At 39.1% G+C, this 16,507-nt stretch overlaps 1 pseudogene; it reads left to right on the top strand.

The window, feature by feature from the left end:
- The first annotated feature begins 4,758 nt into the window (after positions 1 to 4,758).
- LOC134384308 (eukaryotic translation initiation factor 3 subunit M-like) lies at positions 4,759 to 16,189 on the top strand (annotated as a pseudogene).
- Positions 16,190 to 16,507: the final 318 nt, after the last annotated feature.

Raw genomic sequence — 16,507 nt, 5'->3', positions numbered from 1 at the left:
CAAAATCTACATCCCGTTGGCACATGGGTTTGTCCAGGTGCGCAAAGCAAGCTAGGGAGCTAGGTCACAGAGACCGAGAATGAGCCATTCAAGCAGTCAAGCATACAAGTTTTCATTGTGTATGGTTCCTGTTCCCATGTAATAATTCACTGTGTATGGCTCCTGTTTCTATGCAATTGTTTTTTGTTCCTAGGAGAAGGTCAACAATTTCTCGTGCAGAAGAGGGGGTAGTCTGCAGGTCAGACAGGGGGCAAAATGGGGTTACTTAAGTTAAGCAAGCAATTTTACACAAGCAGATAGTGTATGTTATGAGGGCATAAGGAGCTCTATTAGATACAACAATAAAAATAACACAAAATTTTAAAACAATGCAATATAACAACTGTTTACATGACATTTACACTGAATTAGTACTATAAGTAATCTAGGGATGACTTAAAGTATATGAGAGGATGTGCATAGGTTATGTGCAAACACTACACCATTTTACACATGAGTCTTTAGCATTAGTGGATTTTGATATCTGTGGTGGTCCTGAAACTAATTTCCATGAATATCGATGGACAACTGTAATGCTACAGAAATTTGAGGACTATTGAAACAACAGCAAAACACAAATCCAGTTAACTCCTGACTATATTGACTCACACCCCCACACTACAAGCTTAGCAAGCTGAGCCTGATTATTCACATGAATAGCTCCTGGGAAAACTCTTAGAAATGTAGGGACTGTGACCCTTGAAAGCCTCCTTTAAGAAACTTTATAAGGCTTCCCCCTTATGCAAATAAAATAAGACTGCAGGGAAGTCATGCTCAGGGAAAGAGAAATCAGTGTGGAAGGAATGAGAAGAGAAAGACTTAGGATTCAGCAAGAGGATTTGTGCTTGGGGCTAGGGACAGATGTTTCTTATAAGGCAAGTCAGAGGAAGAATAAAACAAGGGAGGGGAGTGAGAAACTTGTGCAAAGAAGTGGGCAATTTGTGCAGACTTCACTCTGAAATAACAAGAGGAGGGAGATAAAGTTAGCAAACACAGAAAAATATTTCCCAAATGGGTGCAAGGAGTAGGGGATGAAAAGGTGAGTGAGATGTGGAGAGATGACATTGGACTGATCAGGCACAGGACAGTTCCATGCCTCAGTCTGAGCAAGAAGATGGTGGATTTGATTGGGGAAGACTGAGCCATCCACGGTTATATGATTGAAAATCTGAGAGAGGGCAGAGTCAAAGCGTCTTTGAAGAGTCAGAATCAGAGTCAGGATCATCCCCAAACTAGTCAATTAGTTTGTGTGTCTATACCCAGTGCTGGTTTCATGGATATGCAACTAGTGCAGTAGCACAGAGTTAGTGCTCTGTGATTGCCATCTTGAAATTCTGAATAATTTGGGTTTTGAATTTGTGTTTTAAAAGTGAACTCCAATGAGCCAGTGAAACTTGGGGTTAGGGAGGGAGGGATTGCAGGATCCTCCTCAGCTTACAGGTAGTCCTGCCTCCTGCTACCTTCTTGCCTCCCCAGCGCTAGCTCTCTGTCATCTGCTATCCGTAGCCCCAGGCAGGTCTGGACTCCTCTGCCCACCTCCACCATGCTACCACTGCTGCCCTTGGACAGTGCAGGGCCCAGATTTCATCAGCAGAGAGGTCCTTTCTCCCATCACCCTCCATGATTACCTTGCCCCTGGCAGGGATACAAGGAGAAAAAGATTTGGAGGCACATCCCCCCGCTACAGTATCTGGGCTGCACTACAGAGTGTTTTGAGACTAATCAGAGAGAGCTTCTTTCCCACCCTTGATCCAAGCATCAAGTGCTTCTCCACATAGTGGTTGCAATTTCTTAGTGGTCATCCATCTGTTGAGGGTTGGGATGTCCACCATGGGAAGGGCAGATTGACTTTTCACTTCCCTTCAGTGGGGGCATTGTCCAGCCAGGCAGCTGGCATCAGGGGGATCCAGGCAGCCAGTGGGCAGCTTGCATGTGCTCAAAGTCATGGAGTGGGTCTCCCAGGCACCTAAGAGCATCTGCACTTGCCCTGTGAGTATACCTGTGACCGAGAGCTGGAATATTAACATGTTAAACAAACAACAGCAAAACAAAACAAAATGCCATAACAGATTGAGATACAGAGACAGTAACTTCAGAAGAAATGAAAAATTTCTATATATTTGTTCTTTTAAAGGCATTCTTTTCTGCTTTTTGAATACAAACCTGCTATATAATCTGAATTTTTGTGTCCTCCCAAAATTCATATGTTGAAATCCTAACTCCCAATGTTATGGTGTTTGGAGGTGAGGCCTTTGGAATGTGATTAGGACAGGAGGTTAAAGGCCTTGTAAGTGGGATTAGTCCCCTGATACAAAAGACCCCAGAGAGCTCTCTCATTCATTTCCCCATGTGAGGACATTCTGAGAGGGTATCCTCTATGAACCAGAAAGTAGGTGGCCACTAGACACTGGATCTGCTTGATCTTGGACTTCCCAGCTTCCAGAACTGTGAGAAATAAATTTGTGTTGTTCATAAGCCACCCAGTCTGTGGTATTCTGTTACAGCAGCCCAAACATACTAAGACAGGTTCCCACACTTTCATTTCGCACTAGACCCCACAAATTATGGGCCTACACCCGTGAGTGTGGGGTGGGAATGCAGTGGGGGAGACAGTTTAGGTTTGGTTTGGAAGGAGAAGGAAGAGAATTAACTAAATGAGAAATGCAGTTCTGGGACCAACAGGTGGGAGCTGTTAAGACACACAAAAGGGCATAACAGATGCTGGAGAGAGAAGAGGAAGGAAGGGGCAGGTTTGGAATGGAAGGGGAGCTGAACCACAACTTTCTTCACCTCAACTTTTCCATGGGCAGAGTCGGTACTGACCAGATGCAAGAAACAGTGCATGCTTGAGTCACAGTGCCACTGTGGCTCTGTGGGACTTTCCCAGCCAGCCCCACACCTGAGTGGATGGCCAACTATGGTGGATGAAGAACAAGACCTGAGGGAGAGAAAGCATAGGAGAGGGGCTTCTGAGGAACTGGCTGAAGGTTGTGGAGAACTGGGGGAGCTGAGAAAGAACAAAACCATAGGCAAAAATCAGGAGATAAAATAGGTGGGGGAAGTGGCCAGGAGCAGAAAAAAAGAAAATAATTGGAAGAGAAGGAGGGGGCTTTACAGGACACTGAAAATTGTGTGCTCACTAAACACAGGAAACCCCAGAAGAGAAAACTAGGGTGAGTAGTGTTCGACCTGAAAAAATAACCTGAGGTACTGGTAAAATAACAGAGAGTTTATTTGAGCCAATATGAGTGACTGCAGCCCAGCAGACACAGTCAAGTTGCCTTGGAATGTCCTTTGATTTGCAGGCCTGATTTCAATATTTTATAGTCACAGAGAAGCAGAAAACAAAGGGGAGGAGGGACATCCCCTAATCAGCACATTGGTTTTTCTGTTGGTTACATAGCATTGCATAGGTTAGTGGTTGATCCTTAGTTACATTTTACACACTGATTTATAAGTAAGGGTCACAAGATACATGTTCAACATTCCTACATTAATGTATTGCCTTTTCAGGCCTTAGTAAGTCTGGACTTAGGTGAAAAATAGTCCTGTGGTAACAATTGCAGGATGTAGGAACATGATTGTCATTCCATTCCACACCCCCATCCGCCAAGGCTTTAGTAATTTACCTGACCTCACTAAGAGCAGATTTCCAGTTTATCCATAGTATATACCCTGTTTAGAACTCAACCAGGCAGGGGGTCCCAACTGTCCAATATTGTTACTTTTGTCACGAGACCTCCCCTGGATATTTCTCTGCTTGAGCCACTGGTGATCAGGCCATAAGCAGGCTCACATTCTGTCTAACAGCTCTTATTGCTTGTTCCCCATAAACCTCTACTCAGACCCCAGAAGTGATCTGCCCTCCCACACAGTCTCACACTCTCATCTGACTTTCCCCTTCTCACCAACAGAAACCTCAGCTTCCCTACCAGAAAAAACCAATGACTCTTGTAACCACATGCCTTTTACTGGGCTTCTTGTTTTCCCTCCTACTCTGCTTCAAGTATTTCTCTCATCTTTCTGGCTTTCAGCAACTCTCCCTCCATCTGGCCTATGTGCTTCTGGCTTGTCACAGAAACTTTCTTGCAGTAAAAGGAGATTTATATGGAAAGTCAGGATGAACTTCTGCATAGGACACCTGCTGGATGCACTGAATAGGAGAGATCATCAGTACTACGGCCTCAGTTTCCTTATCTGTAAGATGGCTGGACAGTGCAAACTGAATATTCTCTACTATCACTTACAGTTCCAACATCCTGCATGTCTCACTGTGCCCTGACTCCATCCCATCCATATGTTCTTCTCTTTCCACACTCTGCTTCTCCCTTATTCTCTCTCACTCTTCCATGTCTTTGCCATCACTCCCCTCTCAGACCTTATCTCAGTTCCCAGGGCCTCCTCTTCATTTTTTCATACTCTTTTATCCATTTAATCTAATCTCAGTCCCTTCTCCTTGACTCACTTTCCAAACATGAAGCATTGCTTTACCACACGACCCTTAGATTCCTGTGTGTAACTATATAAAACACAGCCATGATACTCTTTCTGACAAGACGGCACACTACATTATTTGAAAAGACATACTTGTGTGGAACACCCCAAAATGCAAGATTATTTGTTTAATTCTTCTCAAATGCAGAACTGCATTTACAATTAAATAAGGCAAGCCCCCTAGGGAACAAAAAAAAGATAAAATGGAAACCCAGAGAGACAAACATGACCTGGTATGTGCACATACATGGCATTGTCTTGTATGGATCCGCTCTGGGTTTGGCTACTGTCGTCACTTGGATCAGGATATGTGCCTTCAAAACAGGCAAACAAGGTAAGGGCTGCAACTAAAGCTTCTGCTGCACCCTCACCTGAATGATAACACAGACTAGAAAAAAATCCATCCAATTATATAGGGAATAAAGCTTTTCCAACTATTCATTAAATATTGGTTTTGGTTTTGTTCTTCTTATCCTGAGAATTGCTAGTCACAGGTCTGAGTTTGGAGTTTGGAGCAGAAATATCTATTTGCAAGATCGTGAAGTGCACAACCTCATAAGCCGAAATAAAAAGTGATTCCAAGTCTATAATATCTCTGTGACATCTGGTGGAATTTAAAGTATGGGAGTTTAAAATGTGCCACACCAAACTGTGCTTTTCTGGCATATTTCAAGATGGCTATTCAGAAGGGCCACAGACAGAGGAATAGTTTTGAAAAGCAGTTCTTTTGATTCATATCTGTGAGAAAATCTATATTAGTGAGTAAATAGCAATTGCAAACAGGCTGTGACATTATATTTATATATCAATTTTTGTTCATGGTTCCTGGCTCATACTACTACTACCTTCTCCTGACTTCCTTTTACCAGCTCCTTTTTCTCCCCAAGGAAGCAAATTGTCTGACCTACCTTAACTGGTTGTAGGTCATAGACCCCCATTTTAGGAAGAGCCCTGTCACACACTCAGGTGGAAGGAAGGTTGCCCATAATGGCCAGGAAGAATCTGAACAAACATGCCTTGCTGGGTTTCCCCACCCACTTTGTTAGTATTAGATCATATCCTTTTTGTCCAATCACATTTATGCATGGTTGCCCATGTTTCAGTTTTGCTTATGTAATGAATTTTCCATAAAAACCCAAGAACACAGGGTTTGGGGAGCTTCCATATAGCTGAACACATGGAGGTTCCTGGAGGGTGCTGTGCCAGGGAGGGAATGGAAGCTCTGTACCCCATCCACCAAACCTCACCATATGAATATCTTCAACTGTATCCTTTGTCATATCATTTACAATAAACCAGTAGAAATATAAGTGTTCTCCTGAGTTCTGTGAGCTTCTCCTAAAATCAATGGAACCTAACTAGGGGGATGTGGGAACTCCAATATATAGCCAGTCAGTGAAAAGCACAGGTAAAACAAACTGGAGTTCACAATTGGCATCAGAAGGTGTGGGGCGGGGAAAGCAGTCTTGAGAGTCAGCCTTCAACCTGTGGGATCTGATACTACCATGTAGATAGTTTTGGAATTGAACTGGAGGTCACCCAGCTGGTGTTGGCTGAAGAACTACTGATCTGCTTGCTAGTGGGGAGAAATCCCTACACAGTTGGTCACAGAAGTCTGTCTTTGCTGATGACTGTGCTATGATTGTATAGAAAAAAAGTGTTGTTTTTTTTTGTTGTTTTTGTTTTTTTTATTCCCCCATACACATGTTTTCTCTGAGGCCCTCTTATCTGCCTTATCTGGATCTAGAAAACATCATATCAACACTCCAGCTCACAGGGATCCACAGAATGTTACATATTCTTCTGAGGCTATTACTTGAGAAACTTTATCTGCTTAATAAGATAATAACCATTGTTTGCCATGCACTTTCTCCACTCACCCTCCTGTAGCTCTTTCCATCCCAATCCAAGAACCCCCATGCCTCTGTTTCTTTGCAGTATGAGAAATTTAATTATGTGGATCTTTTTTGAGTCTCATATTGTGTGTGGCTCCCATGTGCTTTCAGGTTAATAATTTGTATGCCTTTTTTCTTGTTAATCTATCTAATGTCTGTTTGTTTTATAGACTCAAATTATCAAACCTTCAGAGATAAGGTAAAAGGAAAATTCTCTTCACCCTACAAAAGTAAAATGTATCTCAAGAGAACCATCCCCAATACAAGCTACAAAGGATACCCACGCTTAAAGCCTTTTCTAATATGAGTCCACACTCCAAAATTAGAGAACACTGGGGAAAACAACCTATCAGGAAAATAAGTTGATAGATAAAATAGTTTAGTTCCCTTAAGAAATCACACATACAGGAAATTATATTTTAAATGCTTAATGACATAAAAAGAAATGATTCCAAAAAATAAATATATGTTATCAAAAAAATGCCAAGCTTATTTTTAAAGCACATTAAACGACAAGAAATAAACTCTCTAAACACTATAATATAAAACTCAATGGGTGGATTAGTAAACAAATAGAGAAATCAATTTTAAAATATTTCTAAATTGGGAGATCTGAAGAATTTCTTGTAATGCAATACTGAGATAAAGAGCTGTCGAGTATGAAAAAGAAGTTAAGAGACCTAAAGGTTTGCATAAAATCTAAAATAAATCCAACAGGAATTTCATAAGGAGGTAAAACACAGAATTGGAAAAGAAAATATTTGGATACAGAAAATGTGGTACATCTACACAATGGAATACTACTCAGCTATAAAAACGAATGAAATACTGCCATTTGCAACAACATGGATGGACCTTGAGAGAATTATATTAAGTGGAACGAGTCAGGCACAGAAAGAGAAATACCACATGTTCTCACTTATTGGTGGGAGCTAAAAATTAATATATAAATTCACACACACACACACAAAAAAAAAACGGGGTGGGGGAAGAAGATATAACAACCACAATTACTTGAAGTTGATACGACAAGCAAACAGAGGGGATATTGGTGGGGGGAGGGGGGAGGGAGGAGGGAGGGAGGTTTTGGTGAGGGGCAACAATATTCAGCCACAATGTATATTGACAAAATAAAGTTAAAAAAAATTATAGCTAAAATTTTCCAGAAATAATGAAAGATATGAATCTTTAGATTGAGGAAAGACAAAGCTCCAGAACAGAATTAATGATTTTGAAAAATAATCTTTGCTTTTCTTAGTGAAGAAAAAACTCAAAGATATATGTATTAGTCCATTTCTATTACTTATAACAAAATACCTGGAACTGGGTAATTTATAAGAAAATGTAATTTACTGCTTACAGTTTTGGAGGCTGGGAAGTCCAAAGTCCAGGGAACACATCTGATGAGGGTCTTGGTGTTGACAACAATGACTCAGGGGTCTCATAGCCAGAAAATTACAGACCATAGAGAAATTGACCTCTCGTGTGCTCTCTTTTAAAGCCCTCAGAACCATACCTCTGACCACCACTATTAATCTATTCACTGTGGCATGGTCCTACAATCTAATCACCTCTTCAAGGCTCCACCTTTCAGTTACCATAACAGAATTTCCCACCATTAACAGTTACAGTGGGAATTAAGCACTTAATATATGAACTTTCCCCAAAGTTCACAATTGAATCAACCCACAGCAACACAAAAGTGTGCTTTTCTGGCATATTTCAAGATGGCTATTCAGTGGGGCTGCAGACAAAGGAATAGTTCTGAAAAACTGTCATTTTGATTTGCATCTGCAGAATAAATCTATATTAGTGAGCAAATAGAGGTTGCAAACAGGCTGTGACATTATGATATTTATAAATTGATTTTTGTCCACAGTTCCTGGCTCATGCTACTCTGACCTTACCCTGCCTTTCTTTTACCAGCTCCTTTTTCTCTCCAATACAGGAAATTGTCTGACCTACCTTACCTGATTGTAGGTCATAAGACCCCCATTTTAGAAGGAGCTTTGTTCCATTCCTGGGAAAAGGAAGGCTGCACAGAAAGGCCAAGAAGAACCTGAACAAACATGTCTTTATGGGTTTCCCCACCCAGTCTGTTAATGTTAGATTATATCCTTTTTGTCCAATCTCATTTTGGCATAGTTGAGAATATTTCAGTCACGCTTACATAATAAAACTTCCATGAAAACCCAAGAACACAGAGTTTTGGGAGTATCCATATAGCTAAGCACGTGGAGGTTCCTGGAAAGTGCTTTCCAGGGAGAGTATGGAAGCTCCACACCCCTTCTCCCATACCTCACCTATGCATCACTTCATCCGTATCCTTTGTAATATTCTTTATAATAAACTGGTGAAAATGTAAGTAAGTGTTTAATTGAATTCTGTGAACTTCTTCCCAAATCAATGGAACCCAAGTAGGGGAGTGCAGGAATCCCAATTTATAGCCATTCAGTGATAAGCACAGATAAAACAAACTGGAGCTTGCAACTGGCATCAGAAATTGGAGGGAGGAGCAGTCTTGGGGATTCAGCCCTCTACCTGTAGGATCTGATGCTATCTCCAGGTAGTGTAGGAATTAAATTGGAGGCCACCCAGCTGGTGTCCACCGAAGAATTGCTGTCTTGCTTGCTAGAGGAGAAAAATCCCCAGACATTTGGTCACAGAAGTCAGTCTTCTGTGCTGATTGTGCTTTGAGAGAACAGAAAAAAACAATGAGAGCTTTTTGTTCCTCCACACACAGGTTTTCTCTGAGGCCCCCTTATTTACCTTATCTGGATCTAGGAATGATCATATTAGCACCCTAGCTGAGAGATATACACAGGATATTACTTATTCTTTCGAGGGCTATTACTCAAGAGACTTTATCTGTTTCATAAGATAACAACCTTTCTTTGCAGTGAACTTTCTCCACTCACCCTCCTGTACCTGTTGCTGTGCAATATCAAAACTTCAACCATCTGGCTCTTCTTTGAGTCTCCTATTGTGTGTGGCTCCCATGTACTTGCATGTGAAAAATGTGTGTGCCTTTTCTCTTGCTAATCTGTCTAACATAATTTTGTTTTATTGACTTAAATTATCAAACCTTCTTAGGGAGGGAGAAAGAAAAATGCCTTTCACTCCTTCAAAAGCAATGTGTATCTCAAGAGAACTACCTCCAATACAAGCTACAAAAGATACCCACACTTAAAGCCTTTTCTAAAATGAAGCCATACTCCAAAATTAGAGAACATGGGGATAAACAATCTGTCAGGAAGGAAAGTTTACAGATAAAATAGTTTAGTTCCCTTAAGAAAACACACATATAGGAAATTATATTTTAAATGCTTAAAGATATATAAAAAATTCCAAAAAATAAAAATACATTATGAAAAAAACAACTGGTCTATTTTAAAGCAAATTAAACCTCTAGAAATAAAAACTCTAAACACTATAATTTAAAACTCAATTCATGGATTAAACAATAAATAGAGAAATTAGCTTAAAAATATTTCTAAATTGGGAGATCTGAACAATTTCTTGTAATGCAAGGCAGAGATAAGGAGCTGTTGAAAACAAAAAAAAGAAGATAAGGAAAATAAAAGTTAGCATAAAATCTAATATAAATCCAATATGAATTTCAGGAAAGACAAAACACACAATGGGAAAAGAAAATATTTAATGAAATTATATCTGAGAATATTCCAGAACTAATGAAAGATATGAATCTTTAGATTCAAGAAAGATAAAACTCGAAAAAAGAATTAATGATTTTGAAAAATAATCATTCTTGACAGTGAATAAAAAAACTCAAAGATACAAGTAACTCACAATACAAGACAATGTAAAGCAAAGTTTCTTTTTTCTTATATTTTAGTTGTTTCTTAAATAAACAATCTACTAAGTAAGAAGAATGACACTAAACACTAAGATTGCAGAGTAGAAAGATAAAATCTCAAACTCTAAAGAAACAGGTAAACCAACCATAAATGTAGTATGATAATTCTCATATGAGAGAAAGTACAGGGAAATGAATGAGCCTCACTAAATCTATTTTATCTATATTTGCACTGTTTGCATGGCCTTGCTTACTCTGAGCACTAGCATTTTGGCTACAATAACCAGATAGGACCTATACAGTGAGATCATACTTGTGAGATCAAAGGCCTTTCTACTTTGCTTGCAGATAGCCATCTTCTTGACATGTCTTCCCGCATCTTCCCTATATGAGCACATACCCATGCTGTCTGTTTGTGTGTCCAAGTTGCTTCTTCACATAAGGACACCAGTCAGATTGATTAGGGCCCATTCTAAAGCCTCAATTTAACTTGATTATATCATTAAAGGCCCTATCTCTGATTACAGTCATACGCTGAGGTACTGGGTGATAGGGCTTCAACAAATTAATTTTGAGGGGACACAACTTACTGCATAACACTAGGTATTCTCACTTTTCAAAGTGCTCTTCACTTTTGTAGGCTATACTTGCAAATATCTTTTTATTAATGGAGGTGTCTTATAAAAGTGTAGACTTCAAAGACGGTTGCCATAGCTTAGGAAAGTAACATCTAACTTCCAAAAAGTCTGTAATTCTGTATTGTTTTCTTATTAATAATTGCTTCCCTGGGGTGGTTTGTGAGTGGAGCATCTTCAGTGAATGGGTCTTCATTGCCATCATTGAGGAAGATCAAGCGGCTGAGCTTCACACTTATCTAAAATTTAAAAAGTTGAGATCTCAGAAAAGAACTCAGAGGTGGATTTCACGTAGAATTAGCTCAAATTACTGGAGTCTGTGATGTGTGCCTGAAAGAAGATGATAAGGATTTTGAAAGTGTGATGAACAGCATGATATACTTAATCTTGATTCTGGAACCAGGCAGGAAAGATATTTTGATTGAAAGTCTACCATACGACCCAGCTATCCCACTGTTGGGAATATACCCAGAGGAATGGAAATCATCAAGTCGAAGGTATACCTGTTTCCCAATGTTTATCGCAGCACTCTTTACAATAGCCAAGAGTTGGAACCAGCCCAAATGCCCATCATCGGATGAGTGGATACGGAAAATGTGGTACATCTACACAATGGAATACTACTCAGCTATAAAAACAAATGAAATACTGCCATTTGCAACAACATGGATGGACCTTGAGAGAATTATATTAACTGAAACAAGTCAGGCACAGAAAGAGAAATACCACATGTTCTCACTTATTGGTGGGAGCTAAAAATTAATATATAAATTCACACACACACACACACACACACACACACACACACACACACACACACACAAACCGGGGGGGGGGAGAAGATATAACAACCACAATTACTTGAAGTTGATACGACAAGCAAACAGAAAGGACATTGTTGGGGGGGAGGGGGGGAGGGAGAAGGGAGGGAGGTTTTGGTGATGGGGAGCAATAATCAGCCACAATGTATATCGACAAAATAAAATTTTTTTAAAAAATAAATAAATAAAAAATTAAAATAAAATTAAAAAACAAACAAACAAACAAACAAACAAAAGAAAGTCTATGTGAAAAGTTGGTCAAATTTCAGGAAGTCTCTACAACTGCAGTTGCTAAACAACCTGTTAAAATGAACCCCAACAGATGGGAAAAAATGAGCTCCCTGGGGCCAAAAACAGATGCTCTAAAACTATGAAACAGAACTAAATGTCCATGGTAGAATGAGGGGTTAGAAGCACATTGCCCCCACTTACCAAACGTATTTATGTTACTGTTATGAGGCTTTTCTTTCCTGCAGCTAAGCAGGAATCATCTCCTGAAAGATAATGCCAGAGCAGCCACAACTGGAAAATTTCCAATCTGTCTTCCAACACACCACCTGGCTGCCAGCCAACAACACTATCCCCCTATTTTTGTGGCCCCACTACAGCTCCAATTGGACAGAGAATCAGCTTCACAACATTCTTCTCTGATAAGTGGCTTCAATCTCCAAATCAGCTTTGGCCAGTTCACAGAGACTACATATTAACTTTTTGTGCCCTACAGTTTCCTTTTGACGTCAGGAGCCACATTTTGGTGCTAAATCTGCACCCAAAGTAAACATGGGTGGTATGTTACATGTATGTTTATCTTCCCTCATAAATATTCATAGAAATCCCCTGAACCTGCTAAATATGTGTGTAAGCATGACTCTGAAAGACATAAATATTGTTCCCTACCTCCCTCTTTTGGAGTGTGCATTTTTGTTTTTCCCTGGAGGTCCCATTTCCCCAATCTGCAGATTGTCTTTTTTTGGCGGGGGGAGGGAGGATAAAATTTCTCTTTTCCTTCCTCTGTAGATCTCATCTTGTTTTATGAGTGTATGGCTAGGATAATTGTAGGAATCCTGCCAATGTAGCCAATTGTATTGTTAGGGCTAGGGACACTCAAAGAGAGACCCTTCACACCCATTGCACAGACTGGATCACAGACCACTCACATGCCAGGCTGGGTCATCAGAGCCCCCACATGCCTTGCTGGATCATGACACCATTCATAAGCCTGGCTGGGTCACCAGACCCCTCACAAGCAGGTCCATGAGCTAGGTAATTGGGAAACATCCTGGGAGCCATTGGCAGATGACACAAAGTCAGTCCTCAACTTCCTCAGCAGCCTCAGCAGCAGCAGCAGTGGCAGCCTCTTGAGGCATCCCAGGGGCCCTGGCAGAAACACCTTGCAGCAACAGCTTCCAGCAGCAGTGGTGCCTCTCTGTGGCCCCCCTGGGGGCAACTTGGGGGTGGGAGGGTGCTGTGGATCAGAGCCACTCATCCTTTATACTCAAGTCCAATAACTCAGGACACCTGAGTGCAAATCAGACAACCCAGGAACACCTGGGTGCCCACACACATCCACAGACAATACCCAAAGAACACCTGGGTGCATGTGCACAGTTACATGTTTACATCAAATGCTTGGCAAGATTCCAAACATTTGAGGGAGCCCTAACCATTTTCCTATATTTTTCCTGCGATGAGCAAACCTTTCCATGGGATGGATAAAAATACTCTAGTATGATATACAGTATATTGCAGCCTCATTAAAATGGCAGCATCTTGTGGAGCCATCCAGGACATTCTCACTAAGCTAAATCAAGTGTGAAAATGGATTTCTGACTAGAATCTCATCACTGAAAAAACACACCCTTTTGAAGCTTCTTATGAGGCACTTGCAGATTTTCAGAAAGTGATGCTGATTTAAAAGTTATGGTGGAATTGCTCTAAAGTTATGCAAAAGACAATGCTTTCCAGGCTGAAGTTGATGTCCACAGGTGTATTGTATTTAAATTAATGTCTCTGTTTTCTAAACTGTTAATTATAATTTTTTATTGTTCAGCCCAAAGAGAAACATTGCATTTTTCTTCTTCTTTCATATGATTGCAGAAACAAAAACAAAAACCTGTTATAATTATACTGGCTAGATTTCTAATTTAAATAAGGAATTTCAAGGTCTATCACTAAAATAATACTGCCTATTATTAAAATTATGCAATTTTTAAGGTACACTCTAAGTATGATCTCCTTTCTCATTCCATTCTAATATTTAAATTGTTTATATGTAGTTGACCAAAGCACGAGTGGAAGCCTTACATATCTGTCTTTATATATACATATATGTACATATCTGTCTCTCTCTATATATATATATATAAATCTACATATATATAATTTTCCATCTATATATATATATAATTTTCTTAAAAATTGAAACTCATGAGTATACAACTACCTTATGTAGTCACACTGTATATGACTATTACATTTCATGATATATACGTGGTTCTTCAGTAGCTAATCTCAATTATCTATAATAATAATGGCCATTTATTTTACACATTTTATTGTCCTTTGCATTCATTTAGATGGTGGCAAACTTTTTAAATAGGCTTTTTTATTTTTTTCTAACCATACCCCCAAAATCTCCTAAAAGCATTTTTACTTTCTAGCCAGAAAGAAATGTCACATGTTACTTTGTTTCCTGCACCACGATCAGTTTCCAGCTACTTTAAAGGGGCCCAAGTGGTAGTTACTGTACCAGACATGATTATGGTTATATGCCGAATGCAAGAGAATGTTAATCTGCGTTAGCCACAAAAAAACAAAAAACAAAAAAACAGGGGTCTCTTAAATTTCTAAATTTTCTTAATGGTTTCAATTTAATAACATGAAACTCTCACTCCTTAAAATCCTTTAAATACCTGTATGAGATTTTTAATCCCCTTGCACAGACACACACAATGGTACTTCAAAGTGTGAGGAAAATAAAATTAAAAGATAATCTGAATCTTTCAATGAACTTTTTGAAGTATCTTCATATATATACATACACACATATGTATGTGTATACACACATGTAAGTATGTTTAGCTCTATCACTTGATATTTGTATATTTATTGTTGCATCAAATAGTGCACTTATATTCCAGTGTTTTCTGGAACTTCCCACATATACCCATGTAGACTTTCTGAGGACTAACAGGTTTTACAAACAGACATAAATGGAATGTCCATAGGATCAACAAATTCATATTTTGCTACGTCTTATTTCTTCCATTTCTTGTAATCCAAAGACCAGGCATCCTAAATTGGCTCTGAAGTGTGCAGGTGCTTATGAATTTGCCAGTAAGTATTGTTAGTGAAAACTGTCTGGAAAAAAATTTAAGTAAGAGGAACTAACATTCCAACAAAAACAGAGGATAAATTTCCTTAATTTTAAAAATAGTATCCTTACAGCTTGAACTTCTGTAAAAATATTTATTATGCAGATACAGGAGATATTTTATCATTACTGTTCCTCACACCCCAACACCCAACCCAGGCAGTTTCACCATTGTTTTCTCCCTGAAGACTTTGTTCTTCTCCTTCAATATTGTGGTGGCAATTCTTGGTCTTTTGCCTCTTAGGCTAATGTAAAGGCAAAGGCCACAAGTACATCATGTTACATTCATTTATTTTTAAAATATATTTATTTAGCGATCATTATGTGCCAGAAACTTTTTTAGTACTTGTGATATATCAATTCACTGAACATGTAAAATGCTGATCTTAGTGGAACTTACATTCATAGGGTGTATGTTCCACTTTTAAATCAGGGATCAACTTTGGACTCACTGAGAAGGTGACATTTGAGGAAAAACTTAAAGTTAATAAGAGAGTTAGCCTAATTATATAGAGAAAAAACATGTTAGCAGAGAAAACAGCCAATGCAAAGGCTCTAAGGCAAAAGCATGTCTGACATTTTCAAAGAAGAGCAAGGAGGCTGGTCTAACTAGGTCAGAATAAATGAGATAGGGAGTATTAGCAGCTGTATGGGACAGATTATGTAAAGCTTTGGAAGGCATTAAAATAATCTTGGTATTTTAGTCTGAGAGAAATGGAAACTATTTCTGAATTTGAATAGATAAGTACCATGATTGTGATTTATGTTTCAAATATATCATTCTGGGCACTGTGTTGAAAATTGATTCTAGGGGGCAGAGGTAGAAGAAGAGACATACTAAGGAGTATATTATAATAACCTAGGGAACAGACATTTATGGCTTGGGCAAGAGCTGACGCAGTGTATGTGGTAAGAAGAGATCATATGCCAGATATACTTTGAAGGTAGAGTCAACAGGAATTCCTGAGGGATTAGATGGGGAGTACCAGAGGAAGAATGAAATTCAGTATGATGGCAAGATTTTAGGTGTGAGCAATTGGAAGGATAAAATTGACATAACTGACATAAGAGAGAGTGCAGGTGGAGCTGATTTGGACAGCAGGATTTTATTGTAAACATATTAGATTGGAGATATAATTCAAACATACAAATAGAAATATCAAGAAGTCCGTGGTAAGGTTTAATTATCAGGAACAGACAAATAGCTTTTATTGAAGCAATGCTCCTGCAGATAACAAAAATAAACTCTAGATACAATATTTTTTTAAAAAACTACTTGGAGGTATTAGAAAGTAAGCAAAATTAGGCAGATACTGGAGGGGAGTCAACACCAGGAAAAATAAATCAACACTGCATGAATTTACCTGTTTTTTGTTTTGTTTTGTTTTGTTTTGTTTTGTTTGGGGCATTTGGCCTTAGAGAAAGCCAAGTTA

This window comes from Cynocephalus volans, chromosome 8 (assembly GCF_027409185.1).
Source record: "Cynocephalus volans isolate mCynVol1 chromosome 8, mCynVol1.pri, whole genome shotgun sequence".
NCBI lineage: Eukaryota > Metazoa > Chordata > Mammalia > Dermoptera > Cynocephalidae > Cynocephalus > Cynocephalus volans.
This window is presented reverse-complemented; position numbering and strand designations above follow the sequence as displayed.